Source organism: Ursus arctos, unplaced genomic scaffold (assembly GCF_023065955.2).
Source record: "Ursus arctos isolate Adak ecotype North America unplaced genomic scaffold, UrsArc2.0 scaffold_21, whole genome shotgun sequence".
In the NCBI taxonomy this organism is placed as follows: domain Eukaryota; kingdom Metazoa; phylum Chordata; class Mammalia; order Carnivora; family Ursidae; genus Ursus; species Ursus arctos.
The window spans coordinates 9,315,610-9,334,578 of record NW_026622886.1 but is presented as its reverse complement, the minus strand read 5'-3'; the positions used below and the strand labels follow the sequence as shown (position 1 = coordinate 9,334,578).

The window sequence follows — 18,969 nt, the reverse complement described above, 5'->3', positions numbered from 1 at the left end:
TAGGTTGAAACTGGCAGAAGAAAGAATAAACACACTTGACGATAGATCAAGAGAGAGTATACAAGGTAAAGAACAGAGAAAAAGAATAAAAGTAAAGAAAGACTCAAATATGGGACAACATTAATGCCAACAGATATATATATATATATAATGGGAATATCAGAAGGAGAGGAGAGAGAGAATGAAGAACAAATATTGAAAGAAGTGATGGCTAAAAATTTCCCAAATCTATTGGAAAACAACCTACACATCCAGGAAGCTTAATAATTCTGAGTAGGATAAAGTCAGAGATCCACAAACAAATACATCATTAGTAAAATGCTAAAAGCCAAAGACAAGGAGAAAATCTTGAAAGCAGCAAGAGAAAAATGACCAAATAAGCCCTTGAGGAAGAACCAAGAAAACTTAGACTCGGGAAATAACTCAATTTTTAGGAAAACCACAAAATGTTGTTGAAAGAAATTAAATAAAATCTAATAAATGGAAAGACATTTCATGTCCACGGATTGGAAGACTGACTTTTGTTAAAATGGCAGTACTTCCCATATTGATCTACAGATTTAATGAATTACCTTTTAGAATTCTAGGTAGCTTCTTTGTAGAAATTGACAAGACAATTCTAAGATTCATAACTGAAAGGGATGCAGAATAGTCAGAACAATCTTGAACAAACTTGGCTCACAATTCCCGATTTCAAAATGTACTACCAAGCAACAATATTCAAGATGGTGTGGTATTGGCATGAGGATAGATTAAATATAAATATATGTATTTACATGTAGATCAGTGAAAGAGTATCGAGAGTCCAGAAATAAACCCATGTGTCCCTGGTCAACTAATTTTTGACAAGGACGCCAAGACCATTCAATGGGGAAAGAACAGTCATTTAACAAGTGGTGCTGTGACAGCTAGATAGTCCCATTGAAAGAATGAAGTTAAACTTTTACCTCATACCATATACAAAAGTTAACGGATTAGACCCAAATGTAAGAGCTAAACCCATAAAACTCTTAGAAGAAAACAGAGATAAATCTTCATAACCCAGAATTTGGCAATGAATTTTTAGATGTTATCCCAAAAGAACAAGCAACAAAAGAAAAAAAAGATAAATTGGACTTCATCAAAGTTAATTTCTGCCTCTAGGGACACTGTTAAGAAAATGGAAAGACAACCCACAAGATGGAAGATGGTACTTTCAAATCATATGTCTGGTAAGAGACTTGTATATAAACTACATAAAGAGCTCAATAAAAAGACAACCCAATTCGAAAATGGGCAAAGGATCTAAATAGACGTTTTCCCAAAGGTATACAGTTGGCCAATAAACACATGATCAAAATGGTAACTTGACATCATTAATCACCAGGGAAATGCACGTCAAAGCCACAGTGAGATTCCAGTTCACACTGACTGTGGCTAGAATTAAAAAAAAAAAAAAACAAAAAACAAAAAACGATAATAACAAGTGTTGGAAAGGACATGGAGAAATCAGAACCCTCATAACTTACTGGTGAGAATATAAAATTGTGCAGCCATTTTAGAAAACAGTCTGGCAGTTTCTCAAAAGGTTAAACTCAACAATTGTACTCCTAGGTATCTACATAAAAGAAACGAAGATATATGTCCATGCAAAAACTTGTATGTGAATGTTTACAGCAGCATTATTCATAATAGCCAAAAGGTAGAAACAACCCAAATGTCTGTCAACTTGTGAATGGATAAACAAAAAGTGTTAACCATACAATAAAATATTATTTAGCCAAGAAAAAAGTAATTGATAAGTGCTACAACATGGATAAACTTTGAAAACATTATACTAAGTGAAAGAAGCCAGACACGAAGATTACATAATGTATGATTCCATTTATACGAAATGTCTAAAATGGGCAGATCTGTAGTAACAAAGTTGATTAGTTGTTGCATAGGGGCTAGAGAGAGTGGGGAATGGGGAGTTAACTTCTGCCTATTGGATTTCTTTTTTGGTAATGAGAATGTTCTAAAATGATACAGTGATGATGATGGTCGTGCATGTGTGAACTGAAAACCAGTGCATCGTAAACTTTTCACAGGGTAAATTCTATGATATGTGAATTATATCTCAATAAAGCTTGTTATTAAATAGGAGTAGGTAACATACACTACATGTCCATCATCATTCTAAGCAGTGTATGAATGTATGAATATTAACATGTTTAATCCTCACAACCAGGCTATAAAGTAGGTACTGTTATTTTGCTTTGCAGATGAGGAAACTAAGGCACACAGGAAATTACTTGCCTAAACTAGTGAAGTGGGAGGCCATGATCCAAGCCTAGGCAGTCTGGCTCCACAGCCCATGTGCTACACCATACTGCCAGTCATTAATAATTGAATTGACCTATTGTATAGCTTAGGAATTGATTCTATTCATTTTCTGATTTTAGACTTCTAAAATTTGAAACTTGATGCAGAACATAAACAAAGCTTTGACACTGAGCTAATTATCAACATTGACAGGAAACAGAAGAGCATGCTTTACAGTGTGACTGGATAGGATAGTATGTAGCGTCAGCTCTCCTCTTAAGCCGTGTAGTACTTGATCATAAGGAGTTAGGCATACTGCAGATTTTTTTTTCTTGCCAAAAATGTAAAGTTTCTTTTTCTTAGCAGTTAGCTCTTTTTGTCCTTACAAAGTTTGATTGTGTACTAAGGAAAAAGGAAAACATGTATGTCTATCTTTGACTAATTAAAAATTCTTAGGCGCCTGAAAGAGTTACTGACTAAACAGGCATCTCCAGTATTCCCAACTTCCCCATTTATAGATGAAAAATTGAGAAGTTGATTTGCCCAAAGCCACAGTGAATGGAAGAGCTAAGACTCAACCCAGGTCCTCTGTCTCCTTTTCTGCCTTCAGTGATCATATTTGCAGGGCTCCTCCTCATGGAACTCACAGTGTAGTAACGGACCCAGAATATCTTCCAGTACTGATTCCTTCTAAGGTATCTTGCACCAAGGGTCATCACACTCTGAATACTTTCAGTAACAGGAAGCTCACAGCAGCCACTCTGCTGTCAGATAGCTTTAATCGTTAGAAAGCTTTTACTTATATGAACTCTAAATCTGCTTTGGTTGATCCCCCTACTTTACCCATATCCCTCTCTATCTCTACCTTTGTCCACTGGTTTGTCTTCCTACCTCCTTTTTGCCACACCATCTGTACCATTTTTTGCCCACTTATTGCCTAACACTCCTATTTATCAAGAAGCTTTCTCTGTCTGGCTGAATTCTGTATATTTCATTCCTTCAGTCTCTTAATACACAGCTTAAATTGCTATACATTGAAATACGCTTACATTCCTTATTCATTCATTTTACACATGTTCAGTCTTCCTAATATATAAACAACTTGAGTCATGGGCTTTTTAGCTTCCCAACCCAAGATAGACTTCTTGTCACTTAGAATTTATTTTGCTTAAATAATTTGCATGTACTTGAATTTTAAGTTGGGAACATTTTGAGTTGTGTGCCTATATGGGGGCCGAGTACGCAAGTGCTCAGTAATGGACACTATAGATCCCAAGTGAACACCATTGAATTGCCAAATTAATACATAATTGCAATGTTATGTTTATTACATCAGCATTTTCCTTTTTCAAGTGGCTTTGCCATTAAAAGACAAATACAGATAAAAATTTCCTAGCCATATTGTGCCTGTGTAGAGTATGCCTGTTATTGTTTCTTAAACTGTGTGTCCATCTGGCCGTCTTTATGATGTAAGGTGCATTAGCCTCTATTCTACCTCAAGCTAAAGATTTTTAAATATATGATCTCATTTAATATTTATAAGCCCTAGATGTTATTCCTATTTTTAGAGGCACAAGTGAATTTAAGAAATTTGCCTAAGAGCCTGGGTGGCACAGCGGTTAAGCCTCTGCCTTCGGCTCAGGGCGTGATCCCACTGTTCTGGGATCGAGCCCCACATCAGGCTCCTCCGCTATGAGCCTGCTTCTTCTTCTCCCACTCCCCCTGCTTGTGTTCCCTCTCTCACTGGCTGTCTCTATCTCTGTCGAATAAATAAATAAAATCTTTAAAAAAAAAAAAAAAAAGAAATTTGCCTAAGATCACATAGCCACAAGGGCAGAGCTAGTGCTTGAAGCCAGGTGCTTTCTTCATTTCAATTGTACTGTTTCCCAGTAAGTAACATATAAGGGGAATTACATCTTACAATGTGTTTTCTTAGATGCTATCTATATTAACTAATGACAGTAACTCTGTGATGCAGATACATTTCTATCTTACACATGAGGAAATTTAGCTTTAGATAGATTAAGAAAATTGCTCCAGATCCAGGTTCAGAAAATAGTAGTACTAGGGACTAGAGAGAAACCAAATACTCTGTTCTGTGCTTTTTCTGATACATCACTAGTGTCTTCATGTGCCTTTAAGGATCTCTAAAATCTCACAGCTGTCTCATTGGGACACCTTAACTTCCTTCTTGTCCCTCTTCTCAGCTATTTCAGTCTGTTCTCGCTGCCATTAACAGAATACCGTAGACTGGGTGGCTTGCTTAAACAACAGAAATTTATGTCTCACAGTTTTGGAAGCCGTAGGAAGTCTAAGATCAGAATGCCAGCAGTAGGTTTCATCCTGAGGCCTTTTCTCTTGGCTTATAGGTGGCTGCCATCTCACTGTGTGCTCACATGACCTCTTTGTGCAGAGAGGGGTGGGGGGAGAGTGTGAGTGAGCTAGCTCTCTAGTGTTTCTTCTTATAAAGACACTAATTCCATTGGACCAGGGCCCCTCCCTAATGACCTCATCTAACCATAATTATCTCCCCAAAGCCCCATCTCTAAATACCAACACACTAGGGGTTAGGGCTTCAACATACGGATATAATGGGGGCACAAACATTAAGTCCATAACATCAGCTTACCATCAGAGCACCCCTGACTATCTTCTGTACATACCTCGGCCATTACAGCTGAGAACCAGGGATTCAGAGATAGAGTAATTAGTACAGAGTGAATAGTTCAGTGTTGTGGGGTAGATGGCATTGGGCACAAAGCAAGAAAATCCTAAAGAGACTATATAGGAAAAGACTTTGGTAAACTGAAAAAGGCAAAGGAGCTGTAGAGATCCATGGGACCATGATCTGTATTAGCCACTAAGCTATGAAGTATATGTTGTGACAGTGTCCATCTTCCAGCCCTGTTAGTACACTGCATAATCAAACTACAGCTGTGCTAAGAAATCACTGACAATTAAATGAGATAACGACCCTTATTTGATAAATTTTAATAAGCAACAAATGATAATACTTTTGTATTTGCCAGTATATTAAAATACTAAAATACGTTTTACATAGGTAGTGGAGAAAAGGGCTTTCTGAAAAATAAAAAGACTCTTAAGTAAAGACTCTAAGTAAAAGTTTGACATGCCCATTTCTGCCCTCAGTCAAGAAAGGATGGGCAGCTGATTGATTTTGTGTTTCCATTTACACCTAAGCGGTCTTTCCTATCCCTTAATGAACTCTTGATGATGCAACGTGTCTTTCTCAGGATTGCTAATTAGCAAAAAAAACTTGAGCCAAACTTATGTAATTGTTGTTCCTCTGCACTCTTTTCAGTCTTTCTGGCAGGATTACCATGGTATAAAACATAGCCAGAAGGATTGTCTTACTGAAGAGTGTACATGTGTAGTATGGGAAACTAGAGGTGAAATTTAGGAAGTGAGATAAAACCTTACTCACAAGCACAGTATCCATTACATAAAAAGTGAGAATTACCATCGCCTCCCATACTACAAGCAGGAAAAAAAAAAAAAACACAAGAGCACAAATAAAATATTAAGCTAAATATCAAATGGACGCAGCTGCAGGAATATTCATTTAGAAAATTTCTCTTTAGTTTTTTATAAAGAAATTCCAAATTTGACCTTCAGAATCCTTTCTCCAACCTTTATTAAAAGTACAGTTTAGAATTCTGGCAGTGAGTCAGTGATTGTTTAATATTTTTGTAAAATACAAATTTTTAATAGGTCTGTCTTGTAGAACTGGCAGCACTGTTCCAACTGTTAATTATAGTAAGCTTATTTTAGGATTTAATACCTCTCTCTCTCTTTCCCACTCTTTCCCATGCACACATACACTCACACGCTCACGTGTGCTGTACACAGAGGGCAAAAGTTTAGAACTATCAGATTTAGGTGGCTGACCTTCAACTCCAGTTATGAACTAAAATTAGATCCCTGTGGAATATATATCCAGTGACATCCATCAGAGCAGAGAGTAGGCACAACCTTGAGAGGCCAGGGAGGTGTCATCCAACGGATCCTGCCTTAGCTACAATATTGCTTTCATAGCTTCCTTTTTAATCTTAAAAATTCATGTGACTTTTTATATTGTGAGTTTTAATGTATGTGTTTATTTTCATATAGAAATTCTTCCCCACCCTGCCCCCACTAAATCTTTTAGTAAACCAGTGGTTAAAGAGGATGTACTAGGATTGTCCTGTGACTTTAAGTATCCTTGGCACTCTGCCACATCTCCCAGATGAATGTGCATAGTCTATTTTAAGAGCAGGGTCCTATCCCGTCACTATAGGAGCACTGGTTGGAGTGAGAGCATAAATCAAGCATATGGTTAATGTTGTGGACATAATGGACAAAAAGTGGGTGGGCGGGAGTCCATTCTTACTAAAGAGAAAGTAGTAGACTCTAAGAATAGGTATTCACTACCATGAAAATAGAAGAGCAGAGACATTAAATAATAATAAAAACATGATAATAAATAGAACCATGTTTAAGGACTTAAGTCTGTTTATTGAAGGAGAAAAAAAAATCAGTCCTCAATAATTCCTTTCATAGGCCTAGCTTAACCCAGAATTGCTTTGAATGTTGGAACACCCACTTTTGCTTTATTTTCTTATATATCATCAGATACCAGTAGAATGAGTAGAGAGTAGGACTGAGAGGTAAGAATCTGAGCCCCCTTTCCCATTGTAGCTTTCTGAGCTGCATTAAGCAAACAATGTAGCCTCCCTCAGAGTTTTCGTATCTGTAAAATAAAAGAAATATTTGCTAGTCCTGAGTATATTAGGTATTATTTTTTAAAAGGATTCTGTGGTCAAACAAATAAAGGAAGCATCCGTTTTTAAAAATTAAACAGGTTTCTTTTCCATAGTACTCTGACAGTCTTTAATACTTTAGTAAGCTTTATAAGTTTCTCAGACTTATTCTCCCCAATATCCACTTTTTTATAGAAACTTTTGCACTGCTAATGTTTGCTAATATTAAGTAGTCACTATAACCCCTTCTAACTCTTAATATTCTGATTCTGTCAATTACACTCATTTTGTTTGGCTCTTAAGCTGTTTTCTGGCCTGTAGTTATCATAGGGTTACTGCCAAGTTGAACTCAGTGCCTGTGCTGTGTGTATACCCTGCCCCTCTTTCCAGCTTGAACTGGAAAGTTATTACATTTTCCTATTTCTTATAAATAAAACAGACATTAGTCCATGTCTTTGGCAATGTTCACTTACTCTGTTCACTGTTGTTTCATTTTGGTTTAGTTATTTGATCATTGGCTCATTTTTATTCTAAACCAGTCTATAAATCTTTACCTGTATTTCCCAACTAATAGTAAAGATTTTTTAAAGTCTCAGCTCATTAACTCCTTTCAATAAGTACTGATGTTAGAGAGAAAATTACATGTCAAATCTACATATAGGCTTATTATTTCAATCAGAAAAACAAGCCTTCTTCAAGATACTGCTGTTGGCTGAGATCTTTAATTATAGGTCTTCTTCTTAGAAGTGTACAATTTTAGCTCTTACTGTGTACCATCATCTCATTTACTAAAACAACACTGTAATGTGTATTATCCCCATTTTACACATAATGAAATTGAAGCTCAGAAAAACCAAGTAACTTGCCCAGATCTCACAGGTAAAAACAATGGCAAAATGAAGACTGACTCTGGAAGTCATAAATCATATTCTTTTTTTTTTTTTTTTTTTTTTAAAGAGAGAGTGCTCACATGAGCCGGCAGGGGTGGGGGTGTGTGTGGGTGGGATGCAGAGGGAGAGGGAGAGAGAGAATCTTAAGCAGGCTCCACACCCAGGATGGAGCCCAATGTTGGGCTGGATCTCATGACCCTGAGGTCATGACCTGAGCCGAAATCAAGAGTCAAACACTTAACCGACTGAGCCACCCAGGCACCCCTAGAAGTCATATTCTTTATTACAGCATGTAGCCTTTTACTAAATTATGGTAATACTATATATGGCATATGCATTATAGTTATAATGTTAACGTTTATTGGGTATTTATTTTATTCTAGGGCAGCACATGCACAGTGTCTCATTTAATTCTCCCAACAACCCTATGAAGTAGGTACTATCATACTTGTTTTACAGATAAGGAAATTTAAAAAGTTGACCAACTTATTACTTATTTATTATAAATAAGTGGCACCTAGGAATTAAGCCCAGAGCTTTAATGACCTCTCTGGACATACTACTCTATATTTAACACATAGTGTTTTGAAGATGTAGCACTTAGTATATATGTATGTGTATATGTGTATGTGTATATTCAGCATATTTATTTTTAAGAATTTATTTATTTATTTGACAGAGGGAGAGGGAACACAAGCAGGGGGAGTGGGAGAGGGAGAAGCAGGTTTCCCGCTGAGCAGGGAGCCCGATGCAGTGCTCGATCCCAGGACCCTGGGATCATGACCTGAGCCGAAGGCAGACGCTTAACGACTGAGCCACCCAGGCACCCCTATATTCAGCATATTTGACAGCATCTTTGTACCTGTGGAACAAAAAGAAATAATATCAGACAAATCCTGCCCCCCCAAAGCGATGAAAGAGATAAGAAGTCTCCATAAATATAATTCAAGGTCAGAGGTGTGTTAAGTGCTATAAAACTGGTAGAGGTAGAAGAGGTTACTTCCTAAAGATTACAAAGATGACATTTACCTTGAAGATACAAGACAAAATATTGGGAAGGTCAGGGTTTAAGAAGACATTCTAAGTACAGGAAGTAACATAAGAAAAGGCACATAAGTTCACAGACGTAGTAGAGAGTAAGTTTCTTGGCCCAGATCAAGGATATTGTGACAATAAGTAGTAGAGTATGACTTTTGGAAAGGTGGACTTATGGGGGACTTATGATCTGACCCCTTCTAGTTAATGAGTTTAGGTGTATTTTATTTGAGGTGTCCACTGTGGGACAATTATGGAGAAATGTCTACCAAGCAATATCATTTGCTTTTTGCTGCCAGCTTTAGGAAATGGGTCCCCTATCTCCTGAATGACTGATAACCTCTATCAACCAAGTTGTCCAGGTTAGAAATCTGAGAGGCTCCTTGTCTCTTCCTTCTCCAGTCTTGACATCCAGTCATTCTGCCAATCATTCAATGAGTTCTACTTCCTTAAAATCTCTTTGATTTCATTTTTTTTTAAAGTAAGCTCTATGCTCAGTGTGCAGCTTGAACTCAGGACCCGAAGATCAAGAGTCACATGCTCTACCAACTGAGCCAGCCAGGCCTCACCCCTTAAAAATCTGTTAGCTTTCTATTTCTGTCTTAGTTCATGCCATCATTTTTCACCTTACTAACCATTTCTGGTTCTGTTCCCTTTCTTGTGCATTCTCCATATTACCATCAGAATGATAATTCCAAAGCACAAAACTAATGTTATCCCTCTGCTTAATACCTTGCAATAAGTTTCCCATTTCCCTCTGGATTAATTCCAACTCTTCAGTCTCTTCATCATACAACATGGACTAGTATATCTGCTCTTTAAAACGAAAGAAAAAAAAAACCTCTCTTGATCTTATAGTCCCTCTTATTACCATCCTATTTGTTTCCTTATAGTCAAATGTATTGAAAGGTATGTACTTCTCTCTGCACTTTCTCATCTCCCAAATACTATGCAGAAACTGCTTTTATCAAGGTCATTGGTGATCTAGCATTGCCAAATCCTTACGCTACTTGATCTTTCATCAGCATTTGAAACAGTTGACTACTCCCTCTATAAAATACTTCCCTGTCTTGTCTTCCAGAACACCACACTCCTAAATTTCCTCTTGCTTTTAGCTGCAGCTCTTAATCTCTTTTATCAGGTTCTCCTCCTCCCAGCCTCTAAGTGTTGGCATTTTTCAGGCCTCTATCTTAGTCCCTCTGTTTTCTATATATTTTACTCTAGGCAATCTATTCCTATAGCTCCGGACACCTTTACTCACAGAGAAGACATAGCCCTGATGGCTGCTTAAGGCTTCAGCCACATACATTCAACTTTCCACCTGATATCTATGTAGGCATTGCAAATTTAATGTATCTATACATAATTTTCTCCAAAACTCGTTTTTCCTCCAGGCATCCTCTTCTCAGTAAATGGCACCATACTGCTCAAGTCAGAAACCTCCCTCTCCCCCACAAACAGCAAGTTCTGTCTCAAAAATATGCGTCAAATCCATCCACCTCTCTCCCTCTCTCCTGTTTCCATTCTAGTTGAAGCTGCAGTTGTTCCCCTCCATTTTCCACACCAGTATGATTTTTTAAAATCTTTAATTGGGTTGTATTTCTCCTTTGCTTAAACTCCTTTAGTGACTTTTCATAGCATTTAAGTCTAATCTCCTTATCACAGCCTATAAAATGCCACTTGATCTGGTGTCAGTTTACTTTCTAGTTACGTCTCAGTGCACTCTGCCACTAACATCATCTGCTCTGGCTTTCGAGGACCTTAAATACACCAGGCTCTGCCTGCAATATTCTTTCTTTGCACATTTAGCATCATCTCCCCTTCAGAATTTGGCTTAAATATCAGTCTAAAGTGGGTCCTTTCTCCAATTATTTTCTATCATACCATCCTGTTCATTTTTCTTAAAACATTTACATTTTTTATCTTCCGCATTAAACTGTGAGCCCCATAACACATAACAGAATTATGTTTTGTTCGCCAGTGTACACCTATCACATAACACAGTAATGTAGTAGGCGTTCAAGCATTTGTTAAGTGACTGAATGGGAATTGAACGTACATTGCTGGTCTCACCTTAGATGCCACTTCTTTAGGAAGTCTTTCTCTGAATTGGTCTACTTCCCTTCCATAGGATTTAGATTTGTGCTGTCATAGTTTTTTACACTTAAATCGGTGATTCTCAGTACGGGGTGATTTTGTTCCCCAGGAGACATTTGGCAGTTTCTGGAGACATTTTTGATTGCTGTGATTGAGTAGTGGTACTGAGAGGGTGTTAATGGCATCTAGTGGGTGGGGGCCAAGGATGCTATTAAATATCTTATAATATACATATCCTCAGAGAATTATCCAGTCCAAAATGTCTCTAGGGCTCAGGCTGAGAAATTCTGGCTTAGACTATCAGAGCACTTGTCACGCTAATCCATGGCTTGTATTTCTTTATAATTCTCCCCTGTTCAATTTTAAGTTCCTTAGAAGTTTGCTGTTGTCTACCCAGTACCAAGGACATTGCCTTGGATTTATTGAATAAACACTTGGTGTATTCTTGATGAATTAATAAATAGATAAACAAGTGAAGATGCAAACCAGCCATGGCACAACTAGGCCAACTTGGTTTAACTCTCGATATTAGATATAGAGGGTAGTTGCTTAGTCATTGAGGTGAAATATAACTTCCGTTACTTATGGAATGATGGTACAAGAGGTTCTGTATGAGGTATTGATGAGACATCGTATATCAGAGGTGTGTTTTATTAAAGTTTAAAGCTACGCTGTTGCAACACAGGGACCCCAACATAGAAGTGATTTAAGGAATATTGGTGTTTTATTACCTTTTCAAGTAATAGTTCCGAGGTGATCAGTCAGTTCTGGTTAGGTAGGTGGGTGACTCTGCTCCATAAATTTATTTAGTTGCCCTATTTCCTTCAAAGTTGTCAAGTTATGCTTCACCATCTGGGTGTTGTCCCAGCCTGAACTGGGCTGCCAGTTCCAGGTTCTGGGCCACAGAATGAGACAAGAAAATGGAGAAGGTATGCCTACTGTCTTAGAGACCCAAACCCAAAGATGGCATACCATATGATCACGTACATTCCATTGGCAAGAGCTTAGTCATATGGCCATAAAGAGCAGCTGAGGAATGTGGTATAGCCAGGCAGTCGTGGGCCTTGCCACAGTTCTCTTACTATATAAGAAGCGAAAAATGGATTTTGGTGGACAACTATCAGTTTTCAACACAATGCCCAGCAATTAAACTAAATCTTAGATAAGCATATTTGTAGCATATTATTCCCTCATTACTCTGGGATCTGAGTTAGTTTTACTACTTTGGTCATAGAGTTGAAGAAAATTTATACAGTATAAAATGCATTTTCTGGAACGGTGCTTCTTAAATTACTTGTGGTGAAGGGCCAAGGTTTTTTTTGTCTGTGTTAATTTTTCCCTAATTTGTGGTTAGACTAGTGCTTTCATAAAATACAGTAAAAATGAAACATTAAAAGAAATAATCATATCCTTTGATGGTCGCATCAAAGTTGGTTTTACTGTAAGTATTTCTAAATGCAAACTCAGTTTTTTTTTTTTTACCTATTTCAGTTTGTGTACCTTACTTACATAGTCCAGTAACAGTTTGTGAACTGGTACCAATCTGTAGACACTTTTGAGTAGGATTTACCTTTTGGGTTGCCAGAGTATAGTAAATTATGATGACTATATTTTAAGCAAAGACTTTTTTTGTGTATAAAACTTGACTTATAGTTTTTTAATATTTTTAGAAATCACTTTTTAAAACTGTATGTAAATCATGATAGATCATTCGAATGCGTATATATGCTTTATAGCAAGTTCTGCTTGTCTCATGGCTAAAGCCAAAGCTGATCTTGGTTTTACGGATTCATAGTGAAAGCTTACCATTTTGGAGCTGAAAGAAGGTTGCCTTAGAGAGCCTTCCAGTTTTAGTATATTTGCTGCCAAAGCAAGCACTGCCTTACAGAGTCTTAATGCATGGTATAGATGAAGAAAGAGGCCTAATGAAGTGTCATGCTCGAGATTACAGTTAATAAATGAGAGACAGCTAACGGTACAATCATTGACTTGCAGTGGAAATCATGCTGGAGTCAGATGATCTAGATTAAGGACTGGCCTTCTACTTCTTAGTTAAGGGTCCTTAGGCAATAATTTAGTATTTAGTGAGCATTTGTTAGATTGAAGGATATATATGGGTAGTTTTTGTAAACTGTATACCACATAAGCAAACAATATCACTATAATTATTAAAATTATGAAACCACCCCTTCTGATGCTAACAAGTCCACTCCTCTTTCTGGATTCTGCTGTGTATCATACTAGAGGATTCCTGAGAACAGAAGTCATTTAAGAATGCATTGATTTAAAGTTATTTTGTTTATTTATTTATTTTTAAATTTAATTTAAAAAATTTTATTATGTTATGTTAGTCACCATACAGTACATCATTAGTTTTTGATGTAGCATTCCATGAGTCATTGTTTGCATATAATACCCAGTGCTCCATGCAATATGTGCCCTCCTTAATACCCATCACCAGGCTAACCCATCCCCCCATTCCCCTCCCCTCTAAAACCCTCAGTTTGTTTCCCAGAGTCCATAGTCTCTCATGGTTCATCTCCCCCCTCTGCTTCCCCCCCCTTCATTTTTCCTTCCTTCTCCTAATGTCCTCCATGCTATTCCTTATGTTCCACAAATAAGTGAAACCATATGATAATTGTCTTTCTCCGCTTGACTTATTTCACTTAGCATAATCTCCTCCAGTTCCATCCATGTTGATGCAGATGTTGGTTAATCATCCTTTCTGATGGCTGAGTAATATTCCATTGTATATATGGACCACATCTTCTTTATTCGTCTGTTGAAGGGCATCTCAGCTCCTTCCACAGTTCGGCTATTGTGGACATTGCTGCTATAAGCATTGGGGTGCATGTGCCCCTTCTTTTCACTACCTCTGTATCTTTGGGGTAAATACCCAGTAGTGCAATTGCTGGGTCATAGGGTAGATCTATTTTTAACTTTTTGAGGAACCTCCACACTGTTTTCCAAAGTGGCTGTACCAACTTGCATTTCTACCAACAATGTAAGTTTTTAAAGATTTAATTTATTTATTTGAGAGAAAGACAGCACAGAGGGAGAGGGAGAAACAGACTTCCCATTGAGCAGGCAGCCTGACACAGGGTTCGATCCCAGGACCCGGGGATCGTGACCTTAGCTGAAGGTCAATGCTTAACAGACTGAGCCTCCCAGGCACCCTAAAATTATTTTTATAAGTATTCTAGCAACGTGGAAAACTGCTGATAATTAAATTAAAAATTAAAAAGTCAGAACACAGAATGATAGACACTATGATGATTGTAACTATGTTAAAGCAATATGCATATGTTACTGATAATCAGTAGATTGACTAAGAATAAATCCTTCTGTCTACTGCACATAAAATATACTAGCTAGTATAATTGTGAATGTTTTTCTATTTTCTTTAATATTTGGTGCATTTTACATTTTAAAGAACATAAATATAGGGGCGCCTGGGTGGCTCAGTCAGTTGAGCATCTGATTCTTGGTTTTGGCTCAGGTTATAATCTCAGGGTCATGGGATCAAGCCCTGCAGCGGGCTCTGCACTCAGCAGGGAGTCTGCTTGAGGTTCTCTCCCTCTGCCTCTCCCTCTCTCCCCCTCATATACATGGGTGCACATGTACACTGCCTCTCTCTAAAATAAATCTTTTAAAACAATAATACACATACACATATATGTATAAGTAATTGAATGTCTTCAGAAAAAAGAACTTTATACGAAGACCTGTAATTTCTGCTGCTCATATAAAAAGACTTTTTTACCCAATGGGGCAAACCATCTTACTAGTCCAATCACAAAATAGCCTTTACTACTACTCTTTCATTCTTAGAAAGGAGAAGTGTCAAGACAACATTAATAGATCTCTACTAATTCTTGAGATTTGAAGAACTTAATCTAGTCCATTTATATTGTAGGTGCTAACTTCCGTGCTAGTTGCTCTGCTGAGGGCTAAAAGGATTATGAAGAAATAAAACATAATAATCACCATTTATAGAGTACTTACTACATCCCAGAGTCTGTTTCAAAATAGCCTTATGCAATATGGGTGATATTATTTCTAGTTTACAAATGGGAAAGTGAGACTCAAGGAAGTTAAATAGCATGTCTGAATTATACAGTAGGAAAGTGTGGTATTAAACCTGGCTCTTTCTGATTCAGAAGCCAGTTCAGTATATATTTTCTTGTGTCTTTAAAAAAAAAAAAAAAAGGCTTTCTGTCATCAGAAAGCTTTTAGCAGTAACAGGAAGAATGAGCACCAAACGATTGCTACAAATTGTGGTTTGGGTATTCCCTGGAGAGGAAGAATGTTGGGGGCTGAAGTGGTTAGAAAAAATTTTATATCAAAAGTGAATTTTAAGGTTAGCTTTGGAGAATGGTTAAAACTTGAATAGTTGAAGAGGAAGAGGAACTGATGCAGGTAGAGGGGAGGCAGTAAGAGAGGAAAAGAGCTCAGTGTGAGATAATTTGGAAAGAAATATAGCTAGAGAGGAGGGTTTGATAGGGGCATAGTATGAAAGAGAAACCTGAAAAAGCAGGTTGGAGGATCTTAAATGCTAAACTGTGGACCTTGAGATTTTATCTTATAATAATAATAATACGTAAAACCTGTTCTGAACACTTGTCACATGCCGGGTGCTATTCTAAGTGCTATCCATGTGGATGTCATTAACTCTTATAGTAAGTGCAGCCCAGGGAGGCCAAGTTTGCCACAGTCTTACTGTTAGAAAATGGTAGAAGAGCCAAGGTTTGAATACAAAAAATTTAAATCCAGAACCTATGCCCTTAATCACAACACTGCTCTGATTCTAGAGTCCATGGTAAGTTGAACAAGTTTCAAGCCCAGGACCACTGACCTTAAACAAGTAATATACTTCACCCCTGGAGTATTTTAATATTTAAGATAAGAAAAGTAATGTGACCAGACAGTGACACCCCATTCCTATCCCTGTCACCCTTGTACATCTTCAGGACAGTCAAAGAGAAGTTAAGGTATTTGTGCTAATGGCTTTCAACTCTGCCTACTTTTCTATGCTTATCTGGTCCATTGCTCTCAGTTAACCCCTACCATCTAACATCCACGTTATGTCAGTCCATTGTTAACCATAGTTCAGTGGTTCTCAGAGTGTGGCTCCAGCAGCAATTAGGAACTTGTTAAATGTCGCAATTCTGGAGCCTCATTCAAGACCTACTGAATCAGAAATTCTGGGGGTGAAGTGCAACCAAGTGTTTTAACAGTCCCTTTAGCAGATTATGATACATGATGAAGTTTGAGAACCACTGCTATAGTAGACTCCTGGGTTTCAGTTCAGGAGGAAACTAACCTTTTTTAGCAGTACTAGTATTAACGTTGGGGAACCATTTGGGATCTCACTCTTGAATTTATGCTGTTGGATTTGCAGTCTAACTTACAGAAATAGTCATAGCTTGCTAAGCTAATGACCACTTTAAAAGGGCGTCTCAGACTCTTTGATTCTTAGTAATTATACTTTGTAAGCATACCTAGACTTTGCTTTATGACTGTAGTTCATTACAGAGAACCAGACCTCTAAGTGAAAGTTTTTAAATCAGAAAATATTTCCACTAATTTTGATGGAAAAAATTGGGTTCCATGATAACCTAAAGGTACCAAAATAATTTTCAGGTTAAAATATGTATCAGTTGGGGGCGCCTGGGTGGCTCAGTTGGTTAGCGGCTGCCTTTGGCTCAGGTCATGATCCCAAGGTCCTGGGATAAAGCCCCATGTCAGGCTCCCTGCTTAGCGGGGAGCCTGCTTCTCCCTGTCCTCCCCACTCATGCTCTCTGTTGCTATTTCTGTCTGTCTCTCTCTCTTTTTCTCAAACAAATAAATAAATCTTTAATACACACACACACACACACACACACATATATATATGAGTTGAACAATGAAAAGAAGTTTGTATAAATAAGTATTTTGAAAGCAAATAACAACAGTCTGTACCTAACATATAATGTAATGACAGTTTGTTGTACTTGCAAAGAGAGGAAGAGAAGGCTTGATAGTAAGTGATGCCTGGTGGAGGAGGAATACAAAGGAGTCTTTCTTTGGAAAATGCTGGAGAGTCAGGTGGTAGATTTTAAGTTCGGGAATTTGTGGTTATCTTGCACTTAAAAATAGTCGTAGCACACCTGAGCCAGTTACAGAGATACAGGTGAAACATAGCCTCTGTTCTCAAGGAGCCTGGGAAAAGAGTGAGTTGCCCCAACGATTTACTCTACACAAAAGCAAAAACTTAGTAAAAGAGGGAGTGACTGGGGAAGCATATAGACCCTTCAGTCTTCAAACTAAACCTGAGAAAAAGAGTGGGCTCCTGACAGGTGGACACGGTAGCAGGGCATGCCATGGAAGGAGCAGCAGGGGTGAGGCTCAGGACATACGGTCAGAGGCCTGGGAGTCCGTTTGAAGCAGCTGAAAAAGAAGGGGAGTGGTGTGTGACAGAGATAGCAGTAGAAAAGGGAGCATGGGCTCATTTCAGCGGCGTTCTGTGGGCAACAAGGAGCTGTGAAAAGTGCTTGAAGAGAAGAGAGCATGTTTTAGGAAGAGTAAAATCAATTGAAAAAATACAGCATAGAAAAATACCGTTAGAGCAAAAATAAAGGTGAAATACAACAGTACCTTTGAAACACAGAAGTAGAACATGCACTCCAGGAGATGGAGAAAGTGTAAAGAATTCTCTTTCATCAGTTTTCTTGCCTGGTGTACATATATAAAACAAAATTTTTCTGATTCATCCAAATGTATGTGATTTATTAATTTGCTCTTTATAATGTTCTCTGATTAAAAATGATTATATTGAGTACAGCAATAAGTGTGTCTATTAATTATCACTTGTATTATTTTAGGTATGACTTTGATTTTTTTTTTTTGAGTTGTAATACAAAAAAAAAAAGGCAGGGAGGAAAGAGTCATTATCCAAAAAGGGGTTTAATTTTCAAGATACATTAAAACTATAGCAAAAAGCTACCTAACGGTCATTATGTGAGACAGATCTATAAAAGAAATGGCATGTTTAAGAACAGCTATGATTGAAAACCGAGCTTTAAAACTAGAACTCTTGTCTTTGGTTGCCCGTTGAACTCCAGGAAGCCAATAGATGAGGTAGTTTTTAACTATGAATTTTGTAGGCTCTCTAATTTCACGTAGCCTTCTTATGTCCGAGAGTTTCAATCCATTTGATTTATAGCCATGTCTATTCTTATTTGTCTTCATGCTTTGCTCTTTTTCTTTCTTGGCTCTGAAGGTGGAGCAAGAAAGGACCCATATTGTCTGTAGATTTTGGGGGTATTTTATTGTTGCTGTCGTTCTCTTTGGTTTAAAAAGGAAGGAGGTAAAAGGTGTCTTTTTAATTCGATATATAGAACTCCCAAATTCACATATATAATATTTTATAATACCTTATTAATTACATGTTTCTTAAACAGCAATGTAGATGATTTCTCTCCTGAGTAAAGTTATGTGGGAGCAAAGGTTATCTGACTCCACCCCCAGGAATATAGTACATAGGAAGTAGTATATTGAATGTAGTTTTGTTTTTGTTTTTTTTGGTTTGGATGTGAAAGATCAGACATTGGAGAAAATTTTCCTTTTTTTTATATTTCTATAATGGGCACATTACACTTACTCTACCCCCCAAACTTGTGTTCATTTTTTTAAAAATGCTTTAACAATGATAATAAGACATTGAAAGTCCCTTCTAGTTGTCATAGATGGCAGGGTTAGAGTTGACATTGTTATAAAATTTTTTCAGCTTGTCAAGTTAATTTCCTTCCCACCTCCATCTAGAGAACATAATATAGCCGACCCTTGAACAATGTGGAGGTTAGGAGTGCTAGTCCCCAGCATGGTCAAAGAATCTGTGTACAATTTTTGACTCCCCAAAAACG

At 37.5% G+C, this 18,969-nt stretch overlaps 1 protein-coding gene across 9 annotated transcripts in view; it reads left to right on the top strand.

Annotated features, from left to right (window-relative positions):
• RIC8B (RIC8 guanine nucleotide exchange factor B) overlaps window positions 1-18,969 on the top strand; it is a 102,704-nt gene that overhangs the window by 16,523 nt on the left and 67,212 nt on the right. Inside the window, exon 2 of one of the 9 annotated variants that reach the window (XM_048217805.2) lies at window positions 1,144-1,211. The exons of 7 other annotated variants lie outside the window; for them this stretch is intronic. The gene's annotated coding sequence lies outside the window, so the exon portion shown is untranslated. Of the gene's footprint in view, window positions 1-1,143; window positions 1,212-18,969 lie in introns of those variants that run through there. One more of the 9 variants, XM_044384467.3, reaches the window with a different exon arrangement.